General features: G+C 51.1%; 1 long non-coding RNA gene across 1 annotated transcript; it reads right to left on the reverse strand.

The window, feature by feature from the left end:
- Window positions 1-8391: 8391 nt before the first annotated feature.
- LOC128818139 (uncharacterized) lies at window positions 8392-10110 on the reverse strand. The gene is made up of 2 exons (XR_008440392.1): window positions 8932-10110; window positions 8392-8642 (listed from the first exon to the last, which is right to left on the reverse strand). It is a non-coding gene; the product is annotated as an uncharacterized LOC128818139 (long non-coding RNA).

Raw genomic sequence — 10110 nt, forward strand, 5'->3', positions numbered from 1 at the left:
GTGGTGTGATCCGTGGTGAGGGATACAGAAGGGTTCTCATGATGCCAGCAGATGTTTCTGAGGAGGATGGACATGGAATGTGGTGTGATCCATGATGATGGGCACAACAGGGTTGTTCTGATGATTCCAGGAGATGTTTCTGAGGAGGATGCACAGGGAATGGGGTGTGATCCGTGGTGATGGGGCCATTCTGTTGTTCCCAGCAGGGTGTGAAGGGAAGCTCTGCCTCCCAGTGACTGTAAAACAGGCAGCAAGAAGAGGATTCAGAGCTTGTTTTTTAGGATGTCGCATGAGATGCTCACAGAGGTCCTTCCTGGCTTTCACATCTGTAAATCCACAGGATGTTCCCTCTCCCTGACATAATCTGAGCACTGAGATCAGGCAAGGCTCCCCCCATGCCATGGGGTTGCAGAGGCAAATCCTCAGCTGAGGTAAGTCAGTAAAACTCCATCCAACTCTGCAAGGAGCCAGGCTGGGCTTTCAGAGTCCTGACAGCAGCACTAGAGACATCTGAGAGCGCCCGTGTTGTGCTTAAAGGCCAACATGTTTCTACGAGCTGCAGAATATATTCATCAAAAGGAAGCTGCTTTTTAAAATTTATTTACAGATTAGCAGAAGAAAAGGCTCCATGAATCATTTATCAGAGCTGATGTTTTTTTCACTGCTTCCCTGCATTGAATAAAGAGAAATCTTGACAGAGCTAGACATTATTCTGCATCTCCAAAGATCTTGCAGTCATCTGCTCAGACAGAGGATGTCAAGGAAAAAATATGATGAGAAACCACCTGGTTTTTATCTCTCCTCTTAGCTTGCTCCACCCACATGGTATTTTATATCTGGGTCTGTATTTTAAGGAGATTTGTTTCATGTCCCTCTTGCCCTCCTCTCTTTTTCTTTTCTTTTTTTAATATTCAGAGGTTTTGCACTCAGAGCAGGAATGGACCTCAGACGAGGAGGATAAAAGCTGCTGTCATTGAGATGCCTTTTCTAATGTGCTTCTGTCCTGTATTTTCTGCTCCCTGCTAAATCCTTCCAGGTGCCACCCTGGAGGGAGCAGGCAGCATTATGCATGTGCTGGGTTTGTGCTCACACACATTTGTGTGCCCAGATGGGTTTACATCTCACATATTCCCTCTCTCCCTGGATTTTTTTTTTTTTTTCCCTTTCCTCTCATCTTTGAAACCATTGTGGGGGCTCTTTTGCTCAGCCAGCCCCAATGCTAATGCAGTTCAAGATCTGGAGTATTTTGCCTTGCAAAAGGCACTTTCCCAGTATTGCTGTCTCCTGATAAACCCCGGGTAATTCTAGTAAGATATCTCTGCAAATTCCACCGGGAGCCAAAGATTAGATCAATTAAAATGGAATACTTTGCTTTATCCCCTCTAACCAGTGTGGTTGAGCCTCCTGCTGCCCTCTGTTTCAGGCTCACATCTCTCCCTGCCCTGACAGCCAATTCTCCAGCCCTGGCTCAGTCGACAGCAGCCTGGCAGCTTCCTAACTAAAAGGCCTGGAATCTCTCCTCGTGGGCTAAAACCCGTGTTTGTGTTGTTTTTTCCAGGCAGTTCCATTTTCACCTCATGATAAAAAGCTGTTTTCTCCCCGGAGGTTGCATGGGTGAAGGTATTAATGAGGCCTGGACTAACCTGGGGGCATTTCCTGAGCTGAGCCGTGTACATGAAATAGAAAAGGGTTGTTCTGTGAGCACCTTGGGAAGAGAGATGCTCAGCTATAAATTATAGAACAGGCACTAAGCCCGCAGTGGTCCTGAGGCAGGAATCTTTTTAACCATTCCACAGCCACAGAAATCTTCCCTGCTTCTGCCCTTCTCCAAGTGCCTCACCAGGTAAGTGGCACAAAAGGTGGAGGAAGATCCACATGGAACAGCTTTTTTTTTTTTTTTTTTTTTTTGGCAGAGATTTGGAGTTATAGAAGGGGTGTGAATCCCTGTGAACTGGCAGGGAACTGGGAGCTGCAGCTGTGGGACAGACACAGGAATGTGGGTAACTGGTTTGGATGGTTCTTGGGTGACGGCTCTGAGTGGTAAAAAAGAAGGTAAAAAGAAGTGGGTGAGAACTGTTCAGTGGAGGCTGGCTGGTCCCTAAGGAGGTTTCTGAGTTTCTGTAAGAGCAAATAAGCAAAGACAGACTGGTTTGGGGTGAAGCTGTCACAACTTGGCTGTGAAAAGCCTGGCATGAGTGATCAAAGCCCCTTCAACATTTAGTTTTATTTAGCTCTGCAGGATGAGTGTTTCTCTCTTCTGCTTCACTTGTTCGTCCAGTGAAGACGATGGAATTTCTTGCAGTGACTTTGGCTAGAGGGGGAAAGCAGCAGCGGCCATCAGGAGGAGAGTGAGGCACCACTCCAGGGCAAACAGCCCCAGTGTGGGCAGAATCAGGCAGAGAGAACTGCAAACTGCCCCCAGAAATGGTAAAAAGTAAGTCTGGGCTCACATGTGGCACCTGGAAGTCTGCTGAGCATCTAAGAGTGAGGGAACATCACATTTGCCTGGAGTGAGGGGCTGAACACGGCTGAGGGAAGAGCTCAGCAAGCCCAAACTCCTGCAGAACAGAGCATAAAGCACCCACAGTTCCAGAAACCCCATTAGTGTCTGATGGCCACTAACTGATTGAAAAGACAGAGCTGAACTCTTCTGGGCACAAAGTGGCTCTCATGAATTCAGTATAAATTGGCTCCCCTGGAACACGACACCACACTGGGAAAATCAGGACAATGGGCAGGTTTATACATCCTTCAGGGCAGGTTTTTTTTCCCCTCCAAGGGGGGAATCTGCTGTGTTCCAGGTGACTTATGAGTCTGGTTGGTGGCAGGGCTGCAGCATTTCATGCCAGGGATGATTCCAGGTGCAGGGTGAGGATCTGCAGCTGTCCTGGCTGGGGTGGGGGGACGTGTGGCACTGCATCTCCAGCACAAAGGTTCACACAGCAGCAGCTCCCCGCGAGCCCTGCCGGGGCCAGAGCAGCATGAAAATGAGGGGAGCTTAATTAACAAAGGCTTTCTCCTCTGCTGTGTTGAGGTCTGCAGTTATCAGCATAGCTGGCAGTTCTCAAAGACTGAAATGACAGTAGTTGGCTGTAAAAGAGATAACTGTCAGATTAGCTGGGACATATCTCTGCCGAGGTTTTTTATATCATACCTATCTTGAAGCATCTCCATGTATCAAAGGGACTAGTTGGCCATTTGCCTCTCCAAAGTACCCTTTCCACCGTGATAAATAAGGCTCTGTTACAGGGGAAAGGCCTAACATTTCTTGTGCCTTGACTCAAGCTGGTTTGGAGCAGCGTTTTTCGGGCTTTGATCAATATGTGGCGGCGAATCCTTGCTGTTGTTTTCAGTGTTTGATGTATTGAGTTTAGGGTGCAAGGGACAGAAAATGTCTGTTGAGGTGTAAAGGCAGGGAGAGGAGACATTCCTGGCAGGTTCTTCGTGGGGTAAGTGGGATTTTCACTGACATTGCTGAGGAAAAGGCAGTTTACATAAATGTTTTTTCAAACCTCTTCCATCTTTCCCTGTATCACTGAATCCCAGCTGCTTTTGGTTGGGAGAGACCTTGTTCCACCCCCTTTCCATGGGCAGGGACACTCTGCCTTCCAAGCACCTGTCCCTTTGCTCTTCATCCCCAAATACTTCTCCTCATGTTGCTCAGTCTCAGAAAAAAAGGTTTCAGCCTGGCTTTTGCCTGAACTCCCAGGGAATGATCCTGAATGGAGTCCTCTGGCTTTCCAGCTCTTGCTGAGCTGAGATTCAAAGCAATTTCCTTTCAAAGCCATAAATGAACACAAATGAGGGGGAAAGAACCAGGGGAGGAAAAGAAGAAAGGAAGAAAGGCCTTTTTATTCCCAGACGAGCACTGAGATGTCTGAGCTGCAAGCCTCAAACGGATTGTTCTTCCAGAGTCTACAGCAAATGCTCCTGAGTGTTCCTGAGCCCAGCTGGGGAGGATGCTCTGGTTGGTGCTGGCTGAGCTAAACTGGAGCAAGGGGGTGAACACACAGCCCCTGGTTTTATTGAACAACTGTTCAGCCTCTGCGTCCTGAAGGTCATGACACGGTGGGGAGCCAGACATGAGCAGAAAGACACCAAATGTCTGTGCTCTGAGGTCCTGGGAGCCAGACTGTTCTCCTCTGTGAGGAAAGTTTGTCTGCTGGCCATTTCTAATGGCCCTGGCACACTCTGACTGGGTCAAATGGGTGATATCTCTGCTTGGAGCTAGGCCTTGAGTGGAAAACTGGAGTTTTGTCAGGGAATGGCTTTGAGGAGGAAGTCTGCTGTTTTAGACGATGCAATTTTTCACTCTGACCAACCTATTTCATTCTAATTCCTCCACGTAAGCACTGTATTTCAAGGGGACATCACTATTTTGGAGTGAAACCCGCTGCTCTTAGGTTTGTTTTGGACAAGATATGTCCACAAGGATCTGTCAGAAAACAGCAGCAAGGATGGCAACGCTGGGTTGTAAAAATGCCACCGAGCCATAGCAGGGACAAGAGAAGCTGCTGTCACAGCACCCCGTGCCCTGTGCTATTTCTGGGTTATTTTCTGCTGTGTCCCAGCAGCGAGGACAGAAGCAGAACTATCTCTGCACCAGCTCGCTGACCCATGACAGACTGGGCTGAGTCTGCATCCCTTTCCTGCTTGGTCTTTCTTGCCAGTGAGATAAGGATGAAGCCTTGGCAGGCAGAGGAAGGATGGGGCAGGGCTGGAGGCCACAAACTTTCACTCTTGATGGAGCAGCAGTGCTTGCTGGGGGTTTGGAAATGTCACTTTTGCCACCACCTGTAAAATGGGGGTGACCTGAGTATTTCCCAATCTCAGCCTGTTTGCTAAATACCCTGTCAGAGAATAGAAGTGGAGGGAAATCTTTGGATTAATGTGTAGGACTGGCAAGGTTTAATCTGTTCCTGTTTGCAGAGGGCTCTAAGAGCGGGTGGAGATTTGCCAAGTGTTTGCCAACATTAATGGTTAATTATTATGAATTCTGGCAGCCCACAGACGCAGCCAGCATCGTTCTCCAAGTGGGATCCAGACCCGTAATGGAGTTGTTACACACAGAAGATGGGAAGAGACAGCTTCTAGCTCTGTTCTGTCCTGTTCTCCCAGCCAAAGCCCCATTCCAAAATCAGACAGCAGTGGCACCTCTCTGTCTCATCAGAGCTACGAATCCAGGACATTTGGCAGAGGGAGGCTCAGCCGTTTCCATATCTGGGCTCATTTGTGTCTGCTGGAGCCCTTTTTGTCTGAGTGAACAGGATGGAAATTGTGGTCCGAGATGAGCTGTGTCTGGAACGGGTGGGTGCCACGGCAGGGCCAGATCCAGAGCTGGCTGGAGAAGGGCTCTGAGCATGATCCGTGCCCAGGCTGGGTCAGCGAGCGCCTGGCTGTGCCGTGGCACTTCCAGATGTGAGGATGCCACGCTGAGGGATCACAGGAGAGGACAGAGCTGGCAGATCAGATCACACCTGAGTTTGAGGGTCTCCCAAGCATAGCAGGGCAGCTGCATCCTGCACTGAGTGCCCAGGAGGGTCCCCACGGTGCTGGAGAGGGTGGCAGCAGCCAGCTGAGCGAGTGTGGCCCCGAGTGGAGGAGATTTGATTTGCCAGACTCCATTTGCAGCAGTGCCATTGCAGCAGTACCTGAGAAAGCTGCCTTTATCTAATTGTAGCCATCCAGAAAATGAAATCAACTGCATAAAAAGCTCAAGGTCCATTTGGTCCTCTGAGCACGCCTAGCAATTGCCAAATTATGAAAATGCAATAGATCTTGAGGCTCCGCTGGCGCTGATTTATTTCTGATTTCTCCGTTTGAACGCGCAGCCTCAATTTCCGAAGCCGAAAGCTGCACTGTCCCCATCTTTGGGCCACTGACAATATTTGAGAGTTATGGCCACGGAGAAATGTTTGCTCTAAAAGGTAACTTCAAGGTGCATTAGTCTCGGATAATTGACAGAGGCTGAAGAAGTGATTTGGGGAGCGTTTGTGCGGAACCAAAGATCCCAGTGAACAGTTACCTTAAATTAATGGTGTAGCGAGGAGCAGCTTGGACTTGATCAGCTGCCACTGGTGCTAAATGAAGTCAGGCTCTAAAGTTATTAGCAAAATATCTACAAAACAGCTCTGCTGTGGATTTATGGGCATGCTTGAGTCTTTAGGGGCCAAATCTGCAGTGTGCTCAGCATTCCCTGGTTGGGGTGGGAGCAGGGAATGCTCAGCATCCGTCAGGATTGGGCTCTCCTGGAGCTCAGGTCAGGCTAGCAGGGCTCACACCTCTAACTCCCTTCTTAATCCCCAGATGGAATGAAAGGCCTTCTCTCCACACTTAGTAAATCTCCAATTTTACTTCTCATTATTAAATCATGGAATTGGCCATAAATGTTTAAATTAAGTGAAAGGAAGAGAGATTTGTGAGAAAATTGAAGCCTCTATGAGGAATTGAAGAATAATCTCCAAGGATGAAGAAAGTTGCATTTGCTAGACCCAAGAGTGAAAGGATCAAAAAGCTACAGAAAAGAAATAGAAAATTGCATGGTTTAAATCCTCTCCCCCGCCCTCCCCTAAAAGCTCTGCTGTTTTTAATATAGGGAGAAGTATTCTGATAAGCAGCACAGTCTAAAAGGTGCTCCTTCCTCTGCTGCTGCCATTATCTCTGTGTGTGACCCGGGGAAATTCTGTGACCTCGGTGTCCCCGAGCGTGACAGTGACACTCCTGCTCCGTGTGCAGCGAGACCTTTTGAACATTATTAGTGTGAGCTGGGAATTAATTGGGTTTAGATGCCTCACTCTAACTAGAATAAAGCCTGCTTTTTTTTTTTTTTTTTTTTTTTTTTTTCATTAGCACAGTGAGTAATTAGCTGTTTGATTTTTCACAGACTGGGTTTGATTCTCCATCTCAGGTAAATTTTCAGGAATACATGGGAGGGTTTTTTTTTTTGCCCATGGCAGTGAAATTAGGGGAGTTTGTGGCTTTTATTCAGGATGTGATTCCCTTCTGGCCTCTGTTTGTGAGACTCAGACCCTGGTAAGTGCCCCCAGTGACAGTTGTGGGTGACATTAATTTGTGGTGCATTAGAGGGAAGGCTTGGGACAGGATTATTTTCAGATATTAAGGATGTTTTGCTCGCTGAGTTTAATCAGGTCCAGCTCTAAAAATATGAAAATAACTGGGATTTGGTGGCTCTGTCACCTCAGACACGTCAGTGGGGTGAGCGTGGGTGTGAGGTATCGCTGCTGGTATCCCCTGCACAGCCAGGCAGGAGGAAGGATGTGCTGATCCCAGTTCTCCCAGTTCCCATGGCCTGTTTAACCCTGAGGAAGCGGCTGTGGGAAAGAGGGGAGCCTGCCAGGGAGGGGCCAGGGCTGGTAAAAGCTTGGGCAAGAGGATACTTGTGTGCCAGGGAGGAGGAGATGGAGACCCATCAAACCCGAACAATGAGACAGCCAACGTGATAAGCACTCAGGATCTGGGTTAGCTTGGGCTGAATTCAAACTGGTCCCCGGAGGGGGAAGATTATATTGTGTTAACAATTCCCTGACCTGTCCAGGCTCCGTGGAAATGAGCTCTGGAGTCAGCCAGGGCTACAGCGGCCACTTTCTCACACTTGCAGCACTGACCCAGTGGAGGTTAACACAGACATCTGCTCTATCCAGTCCATCTGTAATTATAGAAAGCAGCCCCTGAAATGTGTTTCGAATCAAACTGTGGTGCCAGTTACCAGCTAAGGTATGCTCCATCTGCCTTCTAGCAACTAAATAGCACAGGTGAGCTGTGCAAAAAGAAACCACGAGGATTGTTGGGGAAAGAGTGTGGCCTCTGAATGCAATGGAATTCTTTATCTCGCTGAAACAGATCCGAGAAGCAGAGGGGGAAGGAAAAGCAAGTGCAGACAAAGCTCTCCCCGGAATGTATTGAAAGGACCAAATGAGCCGTTCAGAGCACGGGAGGGAAGGCTTTTTAGGGAGTGTTAGCAAGGAAATGTTCGGCTGTGCTGGCCTGCCCAGGAACAGAATAAACCCAGTGTTGTGTCAACAGGGTAAAAAGGAAGAACACCCAAGTGGATTTCTGTCTGTTAAAGGGCAAACAGGCCCACGAAATGTATTTCAGCTTGGGCTTGCTGCTGTGCTGGGAGGAGAGTGGGGCTGGCAGGGGGCACAGAGCAGAGCTGTGGGGGAATGGTCTGTGTGATGTGCACTGTGACACCTGGGAAGCCACGAGCCCTTCACAGGGCTCAGTTTGCCACAGGATGTGCAGCAGTGATGTGACTCTGCCACAACCCTGGCATCAGGCAAGGTTTCCTCCACCATGGCCTTGAAGAAAATGCCCCGTGCTTTGTTCAGAAAGCTGCTGTGAACCCAGCCCGAGGAGAAGCAGGGCACGGCAGACGGTGCAGCTGTGTTTTACTTGTGGTAAAAGAGGTTTGGGCACCTCTGATTAGCTCATTCGATTCTATGACTAAGCCTATTGCAGCTTTTAAGTTTGGAGCTGGGGTTAATGTGATGTGCTGGTGGCTCCAGCTCTGGCAGTGGTCTCACTTTGCTCCTTGGGAGGGAGATTTTCTGCTGAGGAGCGCTCAGGTTCAGCTCGGGGGACCTCAGGACCGCCTCCTCTGTGTGGGTGCAAACCTCCGGTGTCTGTCCAAAGAGAGGCAGGGAATTCCTGGCAGGGCAGGGGTTAAGCCAGCCCCTGGGCTGGGGCTGAGCCCCTCCTGTTGCCCTGTGCACCCACAATGGTGCCATTGTGCCCTCGGAGGAGTGTGCACAGCCCGGGCTGTGCGGGTAACAGGATAGAGCTGTCCCGGTGATGTTGCAGCCCGGGGAGATGCTCTGCAGCCAGCCAGCCGTGACTAATGCAGCTCTCCTCCCGCTCCCCTGCCTTTGCCAGGCAGGACAGGCTGTGTTTCAGGCAGCTTCTGGTTCCTACCGTGCGAGGATGGAGGTGGGGGACCAGGCTGGGTGGATTTGTCCTCACTCTCAGCATGATTTGTCATCCAGGTCAGGCTTGGAGCAACCTGGGCTGGAGGAAGGCATCCCTGCCCATCCAGAGGGGTGGAATGGGATGAGCTTTAAGGTTCCTACCGACCCAAATCAAGCTGGGGTTGTCTAATTCTGTCCTTGACCAGGCACTGCAGAAAAGGAGGTGCCAGCACTGAGTAAAGAGGAGAGAAGTGGGTGAACTGGTGAGGGGCAGGTGGGCACTGCCAGCAAAGGGCTGTAGCTGCTGCAGGAGCCAAGGCAGGCAGTGCTGCTGACATTTTACATCCTGAACGTGCAATGGCTGTGGCTTGGCAGGTTTTAGGTAATTTTGTCCTTGAGCCTCCCAGACTGCAGAATCTGTGTCACCATCTCCTCTGAACTAGATCCAGCTCCAGCAGGACCCTGGCGGGCAAGGGAATGCCACCCCGAGGCAACTCCTGTGCCCAGAGCTGGACCCTGGCACTGCAGGGATCTTGGCATGCTCTCGGCGTGGCACCACAGGATCACAGAGAGGGCCAGGGCAAAGACACCTCCGTGGGTCACCTGGCCCCACTGCTCCAGCAGGCCCGTCCCAAGGCACAGGGCTGTGCCCAGGTGGTTTGGGAATGGTGCTTCGGCGACTCCACACGCTCTCTGGGCAGCCTGCTCAGGGCTTGGACGCTGAATGATGAAGCTCTTCCTCCCGTCCAGGTGGAACTTTCTGGGCTCAGTCCCTGCCCATCCCCCTTGTGCCACTGCTGGGACCCCGGAGCAGAGCGCGGGCCCTGCTCGGAGCCCTCCCTGCGGGCGCTGCCAGGCAGGGCTGAGGTCCCTTCTGAGCCCCAATTCCCTGGCGGGGAGATGCTCCAGTCCCCTCACCTCGGCCACCCATCCCGCTGCGGGATGTCGCTGTCCCTCCCGTGCTGAGGAGCCCGGAGCCGGCCGCAGCGCTCCCGAGGCGGCTCCCGGGCCGAGCGGAGGCTCGGGCCGCGCCCCGTGCCGCGGTGCCACCGCTCCGAGCGCCGCACGCCGAGGAACCCCCGCCTTGGCGACAGGGGTGACGTCATCGGCGTCGCCGTCTCCAGGGCAACGGGGGGCGCGCCCCCGCCACGTGACCGCGCGGCGGCGTCACGTGATGTTTGGAGCT

This window comes from Vidua macroura, chromosome 22, assembly GCF_024509145.1.
Source record: "Vidua macroura isolate BioBank_ID:100142 chromosome 22, ASM2450914v1, whole genome shotgun sequence".
NCBI classification, from domain to species: domain Eukaryota; kingdom Metazoa; phylum Chordata; class Aves; order Passeriformes; family Viduidae; genus Vidua; species Vidua macroura.